Here is a 12438-nt window from a genome sequence, read left to right as displayed (position 1 = left end):
GCATGCTTTCTCCTAAGGCACCGCCTTCCTGGCTGCCAGGCTCTGCCCTGCCCTGCGGCAGTGCCGCTGGAACCGGCATTGTCACAATGCATGGGGCCGATACCGGCTTCTTCTCAGAGGCCACCAGCAGCCCTTGGTGCCAGCACGTGGGCAAACACCCAGCACGGCTCTAGAGAAACATAAACATTGCCTACACGTGAGACCTTCCCGGTCTGGAAGCAGGCAGCCAATCAGAGGGAGGAATGAGAAGATGACAGGGTTTTATAAACAAAGCTGGCTAAGCCAATCAGGGAGCGGCACGGCAACAGGTGGGCTGGGCGCTTTCACAAAATGGCGGCTCCTCACTGTAGAATGCGGCATGAAACAAAATGGTGCCCGCCACTGCAGGGTGGTGGGAGGGATTGCCTGTCCTGGCCCATCCCAAATCCAGGAGGGCCACTCAGCAGCGTAGTCCGGCCCTTGGCAAATGGCCCTTTCCCCGCCCTGCCATGCGGTGTATGCCCAGCGCCTCCAGCTGGTGGCTGGGAAGAGCTTCAGGCTGCAGCCGTGGCGCTGTGGAGCTGTGCTAGCAGCAGAAGCGGCACCTGTGCCTGCTGCAGTGCTCGCGATCTGACCGGCCAAGTGGTAGCAGGTGCTCCACAGGACACCACGCAGAAGCAAAGGGTCCTGCAACTGTGAATTTGGGGTGTGGAAGGGGTTTAGGTGTCAGTTTTGGGGAGGGGGTGTGTGCGCATTTCAAGACAACCAGGTGGACTGTTCCTGTGCTTTGCAGGGAATGTGAGAGAAGAGGTGGCCTGCGCATCGTGACTGTGCTTATGGGGTATGAAGCTGTGGGGCACTGATGGCTCGTGCATGCTTCTTCACATGCGCCTTCTTTTCTCGGTGAGGGATACAAGTCAGCTGCGAGTCCGCAAGTATGTCAGCAGGGATGCGGGAGGCGGTGCCTTGCCTTCCATGCCTTAAAGCCACACAGAATACTGAAGATGCCGGGCCAAACTTGCGCAAGCGTCCACAGCATCAGACAGCGTGCAGCAACCTACCAACAGGGCTCAAAGGCCCAGACTCTGCAGGGGCTCTTCCGATGGGACATTTGCTAAAAAGAAACTCCAAAGCTGCCAGAACTGCAGGCAGTGAAGGACGCCTTGCTTTACCCATGCACGGTGCCCTGCAGGCTCTTGTGCGTGCTCTCTGGGGCCTGCAGCTTCCCTCAGGACACATCGACCCGCGCCGGCGTGCTCTCTTCCAAGGGTTGCGCTGCATTAGAATTTTGATTCTGGCGCCAGAACCACCCCCTGCTCTTCCTCCTCCTCCTGCTCCTCCTCCCGTTCCTCCTCCTGCTCCTCCTCTTGCTCGTCCTGACCCCCCAAAGCCTTCCTCCCCCTCCTTCCTCCCGCTCCGACTCTCACCTTGGCCTTTGCACAGCTGTTTCTCACACTTTCTCCTCCTCACTCCCCACTGCTGAGCAGCAGGTTGCCCTGTTTGGCGGTCCTTGCCAAGCATGCTTTCTCCTAAGGCACCGCCTTCCTGGCTGCCAGGCTCTGCCCTGCCCTGCGGCAGTGCCGCTGGAACCGGCATTGTCACAATGCATGGGGCCGATACCGGCTTCTTCTCAGAGGCCACCAGCAGCCCTTGGTGCCAGCACGTGGGCAAACACCCAGCACGGCTCTAGAGAAACATAAACATTGCCTACACGTGAGACCTTCCCGGTCTGGAAGCAGGCAGCCAATCAGAGGGAGGAATGAGAAGATGACAGGGTTTTATAAACAAAGCTGGCTAAGCCAATCAGGGAGCGGCACGGCAACAGGTGGGCTGGGCGCTTTCACAAAATGGCGGCTCCTCACTGTAGAATGCGGCATGAAACAAAATGGTGCCCGCCACTGCAGGGTGGTGGGAGGGATTGCCTGTCCTGGCCCATCCCAAATCCAGGAGGGCCACTCAGCAGCGTAGTCCGGCCCTTGGCAAATGGCCTTTTCCCCGCCCTGCCATGCGGTGTATGCCCAGCGCCTCCAGCTGGTGGCTGGGAAGAGCTTCAGGCTGCAGCCGTGGCGCTGTGGAGCTGTGCTAGCAGCAGAAGCGGCACCTGTGCCTGCTGCAGTGCTCGCGATCTGACCGGCCAAGTGGTAGCAGGTGCTCCACAGGACACCACGCAGAAGCAAAGGGTCCTGCAACTGTGAATTTGGGGTGTGGAAGGGGTTTAGGTGTCAGTTTTGGGGAGGGGGTGTGTGCGCATTTCAAGACAACCAGGTGGACTGTTCCTGTGCTTTGCAGGGAATGTGAGAGAAGAGGTGGCCTGCGCATCGTGACTGTGCTTATGGGGTATGAAGCTGTGGGGCACTGATGGCTCGTGCATGCTTCTTCACATGCGCCTTCTTTTCTCGGTGAGGGATACAAGTCAGCTGCGAGTCCGCAAGTATGTCAGCAGGGATGCGGGAGGCGGTGCCTTGCCTTCCATGCCTTAAAGCCACACAGAATACTGAAGATGCCGGGCCAAACTTGCGCAAGCGTCCACAGCATCAGACAGCGTGCAGCAACCTACCAACAGGGCTCAAAGGCCCAGACTCTGCAGGGGCTCTTCCGATGGGACATTTGCTAAAAAGAAACTCCAAAGCTGCCAGAACTGCAGGCAGTGAAGGACGCCTTGCTTTACCCATGCACGGTGCCCTGCAGGCTCTTGTGCGTGCTCTCTGGGGCCTGCAGCTTCCCTCAGGACACATCGACCCGCGCCGGCGTGCTCTCTTCCAAGGGTTGCGCTGCATTAGAATTTTGATTCTGGCGCCAGAACCACCCCCTGCTCTTCCTCCTCCTCCTGCTCCTCCTCCCGTTCCTCCTCCTGCTCCTCCTCTTGCTCGTCCTGACCCCCCAAAGCCTTCCTCCCCCTCCTTCCTCCCGCTCCGACTCTCACCTTGGCCTTTGCACAGCTGTTTCTCACACTTTCTCCTCCTCACTCCCCACTGCTGAGCAGCAGGTTGCCCTGTTTGGCGGTCCTTGCCAAGCATGCTTTCTCCTAAGGCACCGCCTTCCTGGCTGCCAGGCTCTGCCCTGCCCTGCGGCAGTGCCGCTGGAAGCGGCATTGTCACAATGCATGGGGCCGATACCGGCTTCTTCTCAGAGGCCACCAGCAGCCCTTGGTGCCAGCACGTGGGCAAACACCCAGCACGGCTCTAGAGAAACATAAACATTGCCTACACGTGAGACCTTCCCGGTCTGGAAGCAGGCAGCCAATCAGAGGGAGGAATGAGAAGATGACAGGGTTTTATAAACAAAGCTGGCTAAGCCAATCAGGGAGCGGCACGGCAACAGGTGGGCTGGGCGCTTTCACAAAATGGCGGCTCCTCACTGTAGAATGCGGCATGAAACAAAATGGTGCCCGCCACTGCAGGGTGGTGGGAGGGATTGCCTGTCCTGGCCCATCCCAAATCCAGGAGGGCCACTCAGCAGCGTAGTCCGGCCCTTGGCAAATGGCCCTTTCCCCGCCCTGCCATGCGGTGTATGCCCAGCGCCTCCAGCTGGTGGCTGGGAAGAGCTTCAGGCTGCAGCCGTGGCGCTGTGGAGCTGTGCTAGCAGCAGAAGCGGCACCTGTGCCTGCTGCAGTGCTCGCGATCTGACCGGCCAAGTGGTAGCAGGTGCTCCACAGGACACCACGCAGAAGCAAAGGGTCCTGCAACTGTGAATTTGGGGTGTGGAAGGGGTTTAGGTGTCAGTTTTGGGGAGGGGGTGTGTGCGCATTTCAAGACAACCAGGTGGACTGTTCCTGTGCTTTGCAGGGAATGTGAGAGAAGAGGTGGCCTGCGCATCGTGACTGTGCTTATGGGGTATGAAGCTGTGGGGCACTGATGGCTCGTGCATGCTTCTTCACATGCGCCTTCTTTTCTCGGTGAGGGATACAAGTCAGCTGCGAGTCCGCAAGTATGTCAGCAGGGATGCGGGAGGCGGTGCCTTGCCTTCCATGCCTTAAAGCCACACAGAATACTGAAGATGCCGGGCCAAACTTGCGCAAGCGTCCACAGCATCAGAGAGCGTGCAGCAACCTACCAACAGGGCTCAAAGGCCCAGACTCTGCAGGGGCTCTTCCGATGGGACATTTGCTAAAAAGAAACTCCAAAGCTGCCAGAACTGCAGGCAGTGAAGGACGCCTTGCTTTACCCATGCACGGTGCCCTGCAGGCTCTTGTGCGTGCTCTCTGGGGCCTGCTGCTTCCCTCAGGACACATCGACCCGCGCCGGCGTGCTCTCTTCCAAGGGTTGCGCTGCATTAGAATTTTGATTCTGGCGCCAGAACCACCCCCTGCTCTTCCTCCTCCTCCTGCTCCTCCTCCCGTTCCTCCTCCTGCTCCTCCTCTTGCTCGTCCTGACCCCCCAAAGCCTTCCTCCCCCTCCTTCCTCCCGCTCCAACTCTCACCTTGGCCTTTGCACAGCTGTTTCTCACACTTTCTCCTCCTCACTCCCCACTGCTGAGCAGCAGGTTGCCCTGTTTGGCGGTCCTTGCCAAGCATGCTTTCTCCTAAGGCACCGCCTTCCTGGCTGCCAGGCTCTGCCCTGCCCTGCGGCAGTGCCGCTGGAAGCGGCATTGTCACAATGCATGGGGCCGATACCGGCTTCTTCTCAGAGGCCACCAGCAGCCCTTGGTGCCAGCACGTGGGCAAACACCCAGCACGGCTCTAGAGAAACATAAACATTGCCTACACGTGAGACCTTCCCGGTCTGGAAGCAGGCAGCCAATCAGAGGGAGGAATGAGAAGATGACAGGGTTTTATAAACAAAGCTGGCTAAGCCAATCAGGGAGCGGCACGGCAACAGGTGGGCTGGGCGCTTTCACAAAATGGCGGCTCCTCACTGTAGAATGCGGCATGAAACAAAATGGTGCCCGCCACTGCAGGGTGGTGGGAGGGATTGCCTGTCCTGGCCCATCCCAAATCCAGGAGGGCCACTCAGCAGCGTAGTCCGGCCCTTGGCAAATGGCCCTTTCCCCGCCCTGCCATGCGGTGTATGCCCAGCGCCTCCAGCTGGTGGCTGGGAAGAGCTTCAGGCTGCAGCCGTGGCGCTGTGGAGCTGTGCTAGCAGCAGAAGCGGCACCTGTGCCTGCTGCAGTGCTCGCGATCTGACCGGCCAAGTGGTAGCAGGTGCTCCACAGGACACCACGCAGAAGCAAAGGGTCCTGCAACTGTGAATTTGGGGTGTGGAAGGGGTTTAGGTGTCAGTTTTGGGGAGGGGGTGTGTGCGCATTTCAAGACAACCAGGTGGACTGTTCCTGTGCTTTGCAGGGAATGTGAGAGAAGAGGTGGCCTGCGCATCGTGACTGTGCTTATGGGGTATGAAGCTGTGGGGCACTGATGGCTCGTGCATGCTTCTTCACATGCGCCTTCTTTTCTCGGTGAGGGATACAAGTCAGCTGCGAGTCCGCAAGTATGTCAGCAGGGATGCGGGAGGCGGTGCCTTGCCTTCCATGCCTTAAAGCCACACAGAATACTGAAGATGCCGGGCCAAACTTGCGCAAGCGTCCACAGCATCAGAGAGCGTGCAGCAACCTACCAACAGGGCTCAAAGGCCCAGACTCTGCAGGGGCTCTTCCGATGGGACATTTGCTAAAAAGAAACTCCAAAGCTGCCAGAACTGCAGGCAGTGAAGGACGCCTTGCTTTACCCATGCACGGTGCCCTGCAGGCTCTTGTGCGTGCTCTCTGGGGCCTGCAGCTTCCCTCAGGACACATCGACCCGCGCCGGCGTGCTCTCTTCCAAGGGTTGCGCTGCATTAGAATTTTGATTCTGGCGCCAGAACCACCCCCTGCTCTTCCTCCTCCTCCTGCTCCTCCTCCCGTTCCTCCTCCTGCTCCTCCTCTTGCTCGTCCTGACCCCCCAAAGCCTTCCTCCCCCTCCTTCCTCCCGCTCCGACTCTCACCTTGGCCTTTGCACAGCTGTTTCTCACACATTCTACACTTTCTCCTCCTCACTCCCCACTGCTGAGCAGCAGGTTGCCCTGTTTGGCGGTCCTTGCCAAGCATGCTTTCTCCTAAGGCACCGCCTTCCTGGCTGCCAGGCTCTGCCCTGCCCTGCGGCAGTGCCGCTGGAACCGGCATTGTCACAATGCATGGGGCCGATACCGGCTTCTTCTCAGAGGCCACCAGCAGCCCTTGGTGCCAGCACGTGGGCAAACACCCAGCACGGCTCTAGAGAAACATAAACATTGCCTACACGTGAGACCTTCCCGGTCTGGAAGCAGGCAGCCAATCAGAGGGAGGAATGAGAAGATGACAGGGTTTTATAAACAAAGCTGGCTAAGCCAATCAGGGAGCGGCACGGCAACAGGTGGGCTGGGCGCTTTCACAAAATGGCGGCTCCTCACTGTAGAATGCGGCATGAAACAAAATGGTGCCCGCCACTGCAGGGTGGTGGGAGGGATTGCCTGTCCTGGCCCATCCCAAATCCAGGAGGGCCACTCAGCAGCGTAGTCCGGCCCTTGGCAAATGGCCCTTTCCCCGCCCTGCCATGCGGTGTATGCCCAGCGCCTCCAGCTGGTGGCTGGGAAGAGCTTCAGGCTGCAGCCGTGGCGCTGTGGAGCTGTGCTAGCAGCAGAAGCGGCACCTGTGCCTGCTGCAGTGCTCGCGATCTGACCGGCCAAGTGGTAGCAGGTGCTCCACAGGACACCACGCAGAAGCAAAGGGTCCTGCAACTGTGAATTTGGGGTGTGGAAGGGGTTTAGGTGTCAGTTTTGGGGAGGGGGTGTGTGCGCATTTCAAGACAACCAGGTGGACTGTTCCTGTGCTTTGCAGGGAATGTGAGAGAAGAGGTGGCCTGCGCATCGTGACTGTGCTTATGGGGTATGAATCTGTGGGGCACTGATGGCTCGTGCATGCTTCTTCACATGCGCCTTCTTTTCTCGGTGAGGGATACAAGTCAGCTGCGAGTCCGCAAGTATGTCAGCAGGGATGCGGGAGGCGGTGCCTTGCCTTCCATGCCTTAAAGCCACACAGAATACTGAAGATGCCGGGCCAAACTTGCGCAAGCGTCCACAGCATCAGAGAGCGTGCAGCAACCTACCAACAGGGCTCAAAGGCCCAGACTCTGCAGGGGCTCTTCCGATGGGACATTTGCTAAAAAGAAACTCCAAAGCTGCCAGAACTGCAGGCAGTGAAGGACGCCTTGCTTTACCCATGCACGGTGCCCTGCAGGCTCTTGTGCGTGCTCTCTGGGGCCTGCAGCTTCCCTCAGGACACATCGACCCGCGCCGGCGTGCTCTCTTCCAAGGGTTGCGCTGCATTAGAATTTTGATTCTGGCGCCAGAACCACCCCCTGCTCTTCCTCCTCCTCCTGCTCCTCCTCCCGTTCCTCCTCCTGCTCCTCCTCTTGCTCGTCCTGACCCCCCAAAGCCTTCCTCCCCCTCCTTCCTCCCGCTCCGACTCTCACCTTGGCCTTTGCACAGCTGTTTCTCACACATTCTACACTTTCTCCTCCTCACTCCCCACTGCTGAGCAGCAGGTTGCCCTGTTTGGCGGTCCTTGCCAAGCATGCTTTCTCCTAAGTTGAAGCTGGCTGTGTCTGTGAGAGAAAATAAAAAGGGTTTTTTTTAGATATGTGAATGGAAAAAGGAGAACTAAAGAATACATAGGGCCGCTCCTTGACAGGGAAGGTCTTCTCACAGACGATGACATAGGCAAAGCAGAGACGCTTAACTCCTTCTTTGCCTCTGTCTTCAATGCCGATGATGGGCTTCGGGACCCAGGGTGCCCCGAGCTGGAGGACCAGGACGGTGGGGATGACAAACTCCCAACCGACCCTGAACGTGTGCGGGATCTGCTACTCCACCTGGATCCCTACAAGTCCATGGGTCCGGATGGGATTCATCCCCGGGTGCTGAAGGAGCTGGCGGACGTCATCGCGGAACCTCTCTCAATTATTTTTCAACGATCCTGGGAGTCTGGAGAGGTCCCGGTAGACTGGAAGCTGGCAAATGTTGTGCCGATTTTCAAGAAGGGTCAGAAAGAAGACCCTAGCAATTACAGGCCTGTCAGTCTCACGTCAGTGCCTGGTAAAATCATGGAGAAGATGGTTCTCGAACTTATTGAGGCGCACCTGGGGGACAAAGCAGTCATTGGTCCCAGCCAGCATGGGTTTGTGAAGGGTAGGTCCTGCCTAACTAACCTGATTTCCTTTTATGATAAGATCACCCGTATGGTGGACCAAGGGAAACCAGCTGATGTGATTTTTTTGGACTTCAGCAAGGCTTTTGACACGGTTTCCCATAGGATCCTACTGGACAAAATGTCCAGCATACAGCTAAATAAAAACATCATACGGTGGGTGAGCAATTGGCTAACGGGCAGGGCCCAAAGGGTTATGGTGAATGGGGCTGCGTCAGGCTGGCGGGCGGTCACCAGTGGGGTCCCTCAAGGCTCCATTTTAGGGCCAGTACTTTTCAATATTTTTATAAACGATCTGGATGTAGGAATAGAAGGCATTTTGAGCAAGTTTGCTGATGACACCAAACTTGGAGGAGTTGTGGACTCGAATGAGGGTGGAAAGGCCTTGCAGAGGGATCTGGATAGGTTGGAGAGCTGGGCGATCGCCAACCGCATGAAGTTCAATAAGAGCAAGTGCCGGGTCCTGCACCTGGGACGGGGAAACCCTGGCTGCACGTACAGACTGGGCGATGAGACGCTGGAGAGCAGCCTAGAAGAGAGGGATCTGGGGGTCGTGGTAGACAACAAGTTGAATATGAGCCGGCAGTGTGCCCTGGCAGCCAGGAGGGCCAACCGTGTCCTGGGGTGCATCAAGCACGGCATCGCTAGTAGGTCGAGGGAGGTGATTGTCCCGCTCTACTCTGCGCTGGTGAGGCCTCACCTCGAGTACTGTGTGCAGTTCTGGGCACCACAGTATAAAAAGGACATGAAACTGTTGGAGAGTGTCCAGAGGAGGGCTACGAAGATGGTGAAAGGCCTGGAGGGGAAGACGTACGAGGAACGGCTGAGGGCACTGGGCCTGTTCAGCCTGGAGAAGAGGAGGCTGAGGGGAGACCTCATCGCAGTCTACAACTTCCTCGCAAGGGGGTGTCGAGAGGCAGGAGACCTTTTCTCCATTAACACCAGCGACAGGACCCGCGGGAATGGAGTTAAGCTGAGGCAGGGGAAGTTTAGGCTGGACATCAGGAAGGGGTTCTTCACAGAGAGAGTGGTTGCACACTGGAACAGGCTCCCCAGGGAAGTGGTCACTGCACCGAGCCTGACTGAATTTAAGAAGAGATTGGACTGTGCACTTAGTCACATGGTCTGAACTTGGGTAGACCTGTGCGGTGTCAAGAGTTGGACTTGATGATCCTTAAGGGTCCCTTCCAACTCAGGATATTCTATGATTCTATGATTCTATGATTCCTAAGGCACCGCCTTCCTGGCTGCCAGGCTCTGCCCTGCCCTGCGGCAGTGCCGCTGGAAGCGGCATTGTCACAATGCATGGGGCCGATACCGGCTTCTTCTCAGAGGCCACCAGCAGCCCTTGGTGCCAGCACGTGGGCAAACACCCAGCACGGCTCTAGAGAAACATAAACATTGCCTACACGTGAGACCTTCCCGGTCTGGAAGCAGGCAGCCAATCAGAGGGAGGAATGAGAAGATGACAGGGTTTTATAAACAAAGCTGGCTAAGCCAATCAGGGAGCGGCACGGCAACAGGTGGGCTGGGCGCTTTCACAAAATGGCGGCTCCTCACTGTAGAATGCGGCATGAAACAAAATGGTGCCCGCCACTGCAGGGTGGTGGGAGGGATTGCCTGTCCTGGCCCATCCCAAATCCAGGAGGGCCACTCAGCAGCGTAGTCCGGCCCTTGGCAAATGGCCCTTTCCCCGCCCTGCCATGCGGTGTATGCCCAGCGCCTCCAGCTGGTGGCTGGGAAGAGCTTCAGGCTGCAGCCGTGGCGCTGTGGAGCTGTGCTAGCAGCAGAAGCGGCACCTGTGCCTGCTGCAGTGCTCGCGATCTGACCGGCCAAGTGGTAGCAGGTGCTCCACAGGACACCACGCAGAAGCAAAGGGTCCTGCAACTGTGAATTTGGGGTGTGGAAGGGGTTTAGGTGTCAGTTTTGGGGAGGGGGTGTGTGCGCATTTCAAGACAACCAGGTGGACTGTTCCTGTGCTTTGCAGGGAATGTGAGAGAAGAGGTGGCCTGCGCATCGTGACTGTGCTTATGGGGTATGAAGCTGTGGGGCACTGATGGCTCGTGCATGCTTCTTCACATGCGCCTTCTTTTCTCGGTGAGGGATACAAGTCAGCTGCGAGTCCGCAAGTATGTCAGCAGGGATGCGGGAGGCGGTGCCTTGCCTTCCATGCCTTAAAGCCACACAGAATACTGAAGATGCCGGGCCAAACTTGCGCAAGCGTCCACAGCATCAGAGAGCGTGCAGCAACCTACCAACAGGGCTCAAAGGCCCAGACTCTGCAGGGGCTCTTCCGATGGGACATTTGCTAAAAAGAAACTCCAAAGCTGCCAGAACTGCAGGCAGTGAAGGACGCCTTGCTTTACCCATGCACGGTGCCCTGCAGGCTCTTGTGCGTGCTCTCTGGGGCCTGCAGCTTCCCTCAGGACACATCGACCCGCGCCGGCGTGCTCTCTTCCAAGGGTTGCGCTGCATTAGAATTTTGATTCTGGCGCCAGAACCACCCCCTGCTCTTCCTCCTCCTCCTGCTCCTCCTCCCGTTCCTCCTCCTGCTCCTCCTCTTGCTCGTCCTGACCCCCCAAAGCCTGCCTCCCCCTCCTTCCTCCCGCTCCGACTCTCACCTTGGCCTTTGCACAGCTGTTTCTCACACTTTCTCCTCCTCACTCCCCACTGCTGAGCAGCAGGTTGCCCTGTTTGGCGGTCCTTGCCAAGCATGCTTTCTCCTAAGGCACCGCCTTCCTGGCTGCCAGGCTCTGCCCTGCCCTGCGGCAGTGCCGCTCGAAGCGGCATTGTCACAATGCATGGGGCCGATACCGGCTTCTTCTCAGAGGCCACCAGCAGCCCTTGGTGCCAGCACGTGGGCAAACACCCAGCACGGCTCTAGAGAAACATAAACATTGCCTACACGTGAGACCTTCCCGGTCTGGAAGCAGGCAGCCAATCAGAGGGAGGAATGAGAAGATGACAGGGTTTTATAAACAAAGCTGGCTAAGCCAATCAGGGAGCGGCACGGCAACAGGTGGGCTGGGCGCTTTCACAAAATGGCGGCTCCTCACTGTAGAATGCGGCATGAAACAAAATGGTGCCCGCCACTGCAGGGTGGTGGGAGGGATTGCCTGTCCTGGCCCATCCCAAATCCAGGAGGGCCACTCAGCAGCGTAGTCCGGCCCTTGGCAAATGGCCCTTTCCCCGCCCTGCCATGCGGTGTATGCCCAGCGCCTCCAGCTGGTGGCTGGGAAGAGCTTGAGGCTGCAGCCGTGGCGCTGTGGAGCTGTGCTAGCAGCAGAAGCGGCACCTGTGCCTGCTGCAGTGCTCGCGATCTGACCGGCCAAGTGGTAGCAGGTGCTCCACAGGACACCACGCAGAAGCAAAGGGTCCTGCAACTGTGAATTTGGGGTGTGGAAGGGGTTTAGGTGTCAGTTTTGGGGAGGGAGTGTGTGCGCATTTCAAGACAACCAGGTGGACTGTTCCTGTGCTTTGCAGGGAATGTGAGAGAAGAGGTGGCCTGCGCATCGTGACTGTGCTTATGGGGTATGAAGCTGTGGGGCACTGATGGCTCGTGCATGCTTCTTCACATGCGCCTTCTTTTCTCGGTGAGGGATACAAGTCAGCTGCGAGTCCGCAAGTATGTCAGCAGGGATGCGGGAGGCGGTGCCTTGCCTTCCATGCCTTAAAGCCACACAGAATACTGAAGATGCCGGGCCAAACTTGCGCAAGCGTCCACAGCATCAGAGAGCGTGCAGCAACCTACCAACAGGGCTCAAAGGCCCAGACTCTGCAGGGGCTCTTCCGATGGGACATTTGCTAAAAAGAAACTCCAAAGCTGCCAGAACTGCAGGCAGTGAAGGACGCCTTGCTTTACCCATGCACGGTGCCCTGCAGGCTCTTGTGCGTGCTCTCTGGGGCCTGCAGCTTCCCTCAGGACACATCGACCCGCGCCGGCATGCTCTCTTCCAAGGGTTGCGCTGCATTAGAATTTTGATTCTGGCGCCAGAACCACCCCCTGCTCTTCCTCCTCCTCCTGCTCCTCCTCCCGTTCCTCCTCCTGCTCCTCCTCTTGCTCGTCCTGACCCCCCAAAGCCTTCCTCCCCCTCCTTCCTCCCGCTCCGACTCTCACCTTGGCCTTTGCACAGCTGTTTCTCACACTTTCTCCTCCTCACTCCCCACTGCTGAGCAGCAGGTTGCCCTGTTTGGCGGTCCTTGCCAAGCATGCTTTCTCCTAAGGCACCGCCTTCCTGGCTGCCAGGCTCTGCCCTGCCCTGCGGCAGTGCCGCTGGAAGCGGCATTGTCACAATGCATGGGGCC

This window comes from Anas platyrhynchos, chromosome Z (genome assembly GCF_047663525.1).
Source record: "Anas platyrhynchos isolate ZD024472 breed Pekin duck chromosome Z, IASCAAS_PekinDuck_T2T, whole genome shotgun sequence".
Classification (NCBI taxonomy): domain Eukaryota; kingdom Metazoa; phylum Chordata; class Aves; order Anseriformes; family Anatidae; genus Anas; species Anas platyrhynchos.
The sequence above is the reverse complement of the archived record's forward strand: the minus strand, read 5'-3'. Positions refer to the sequence as shown.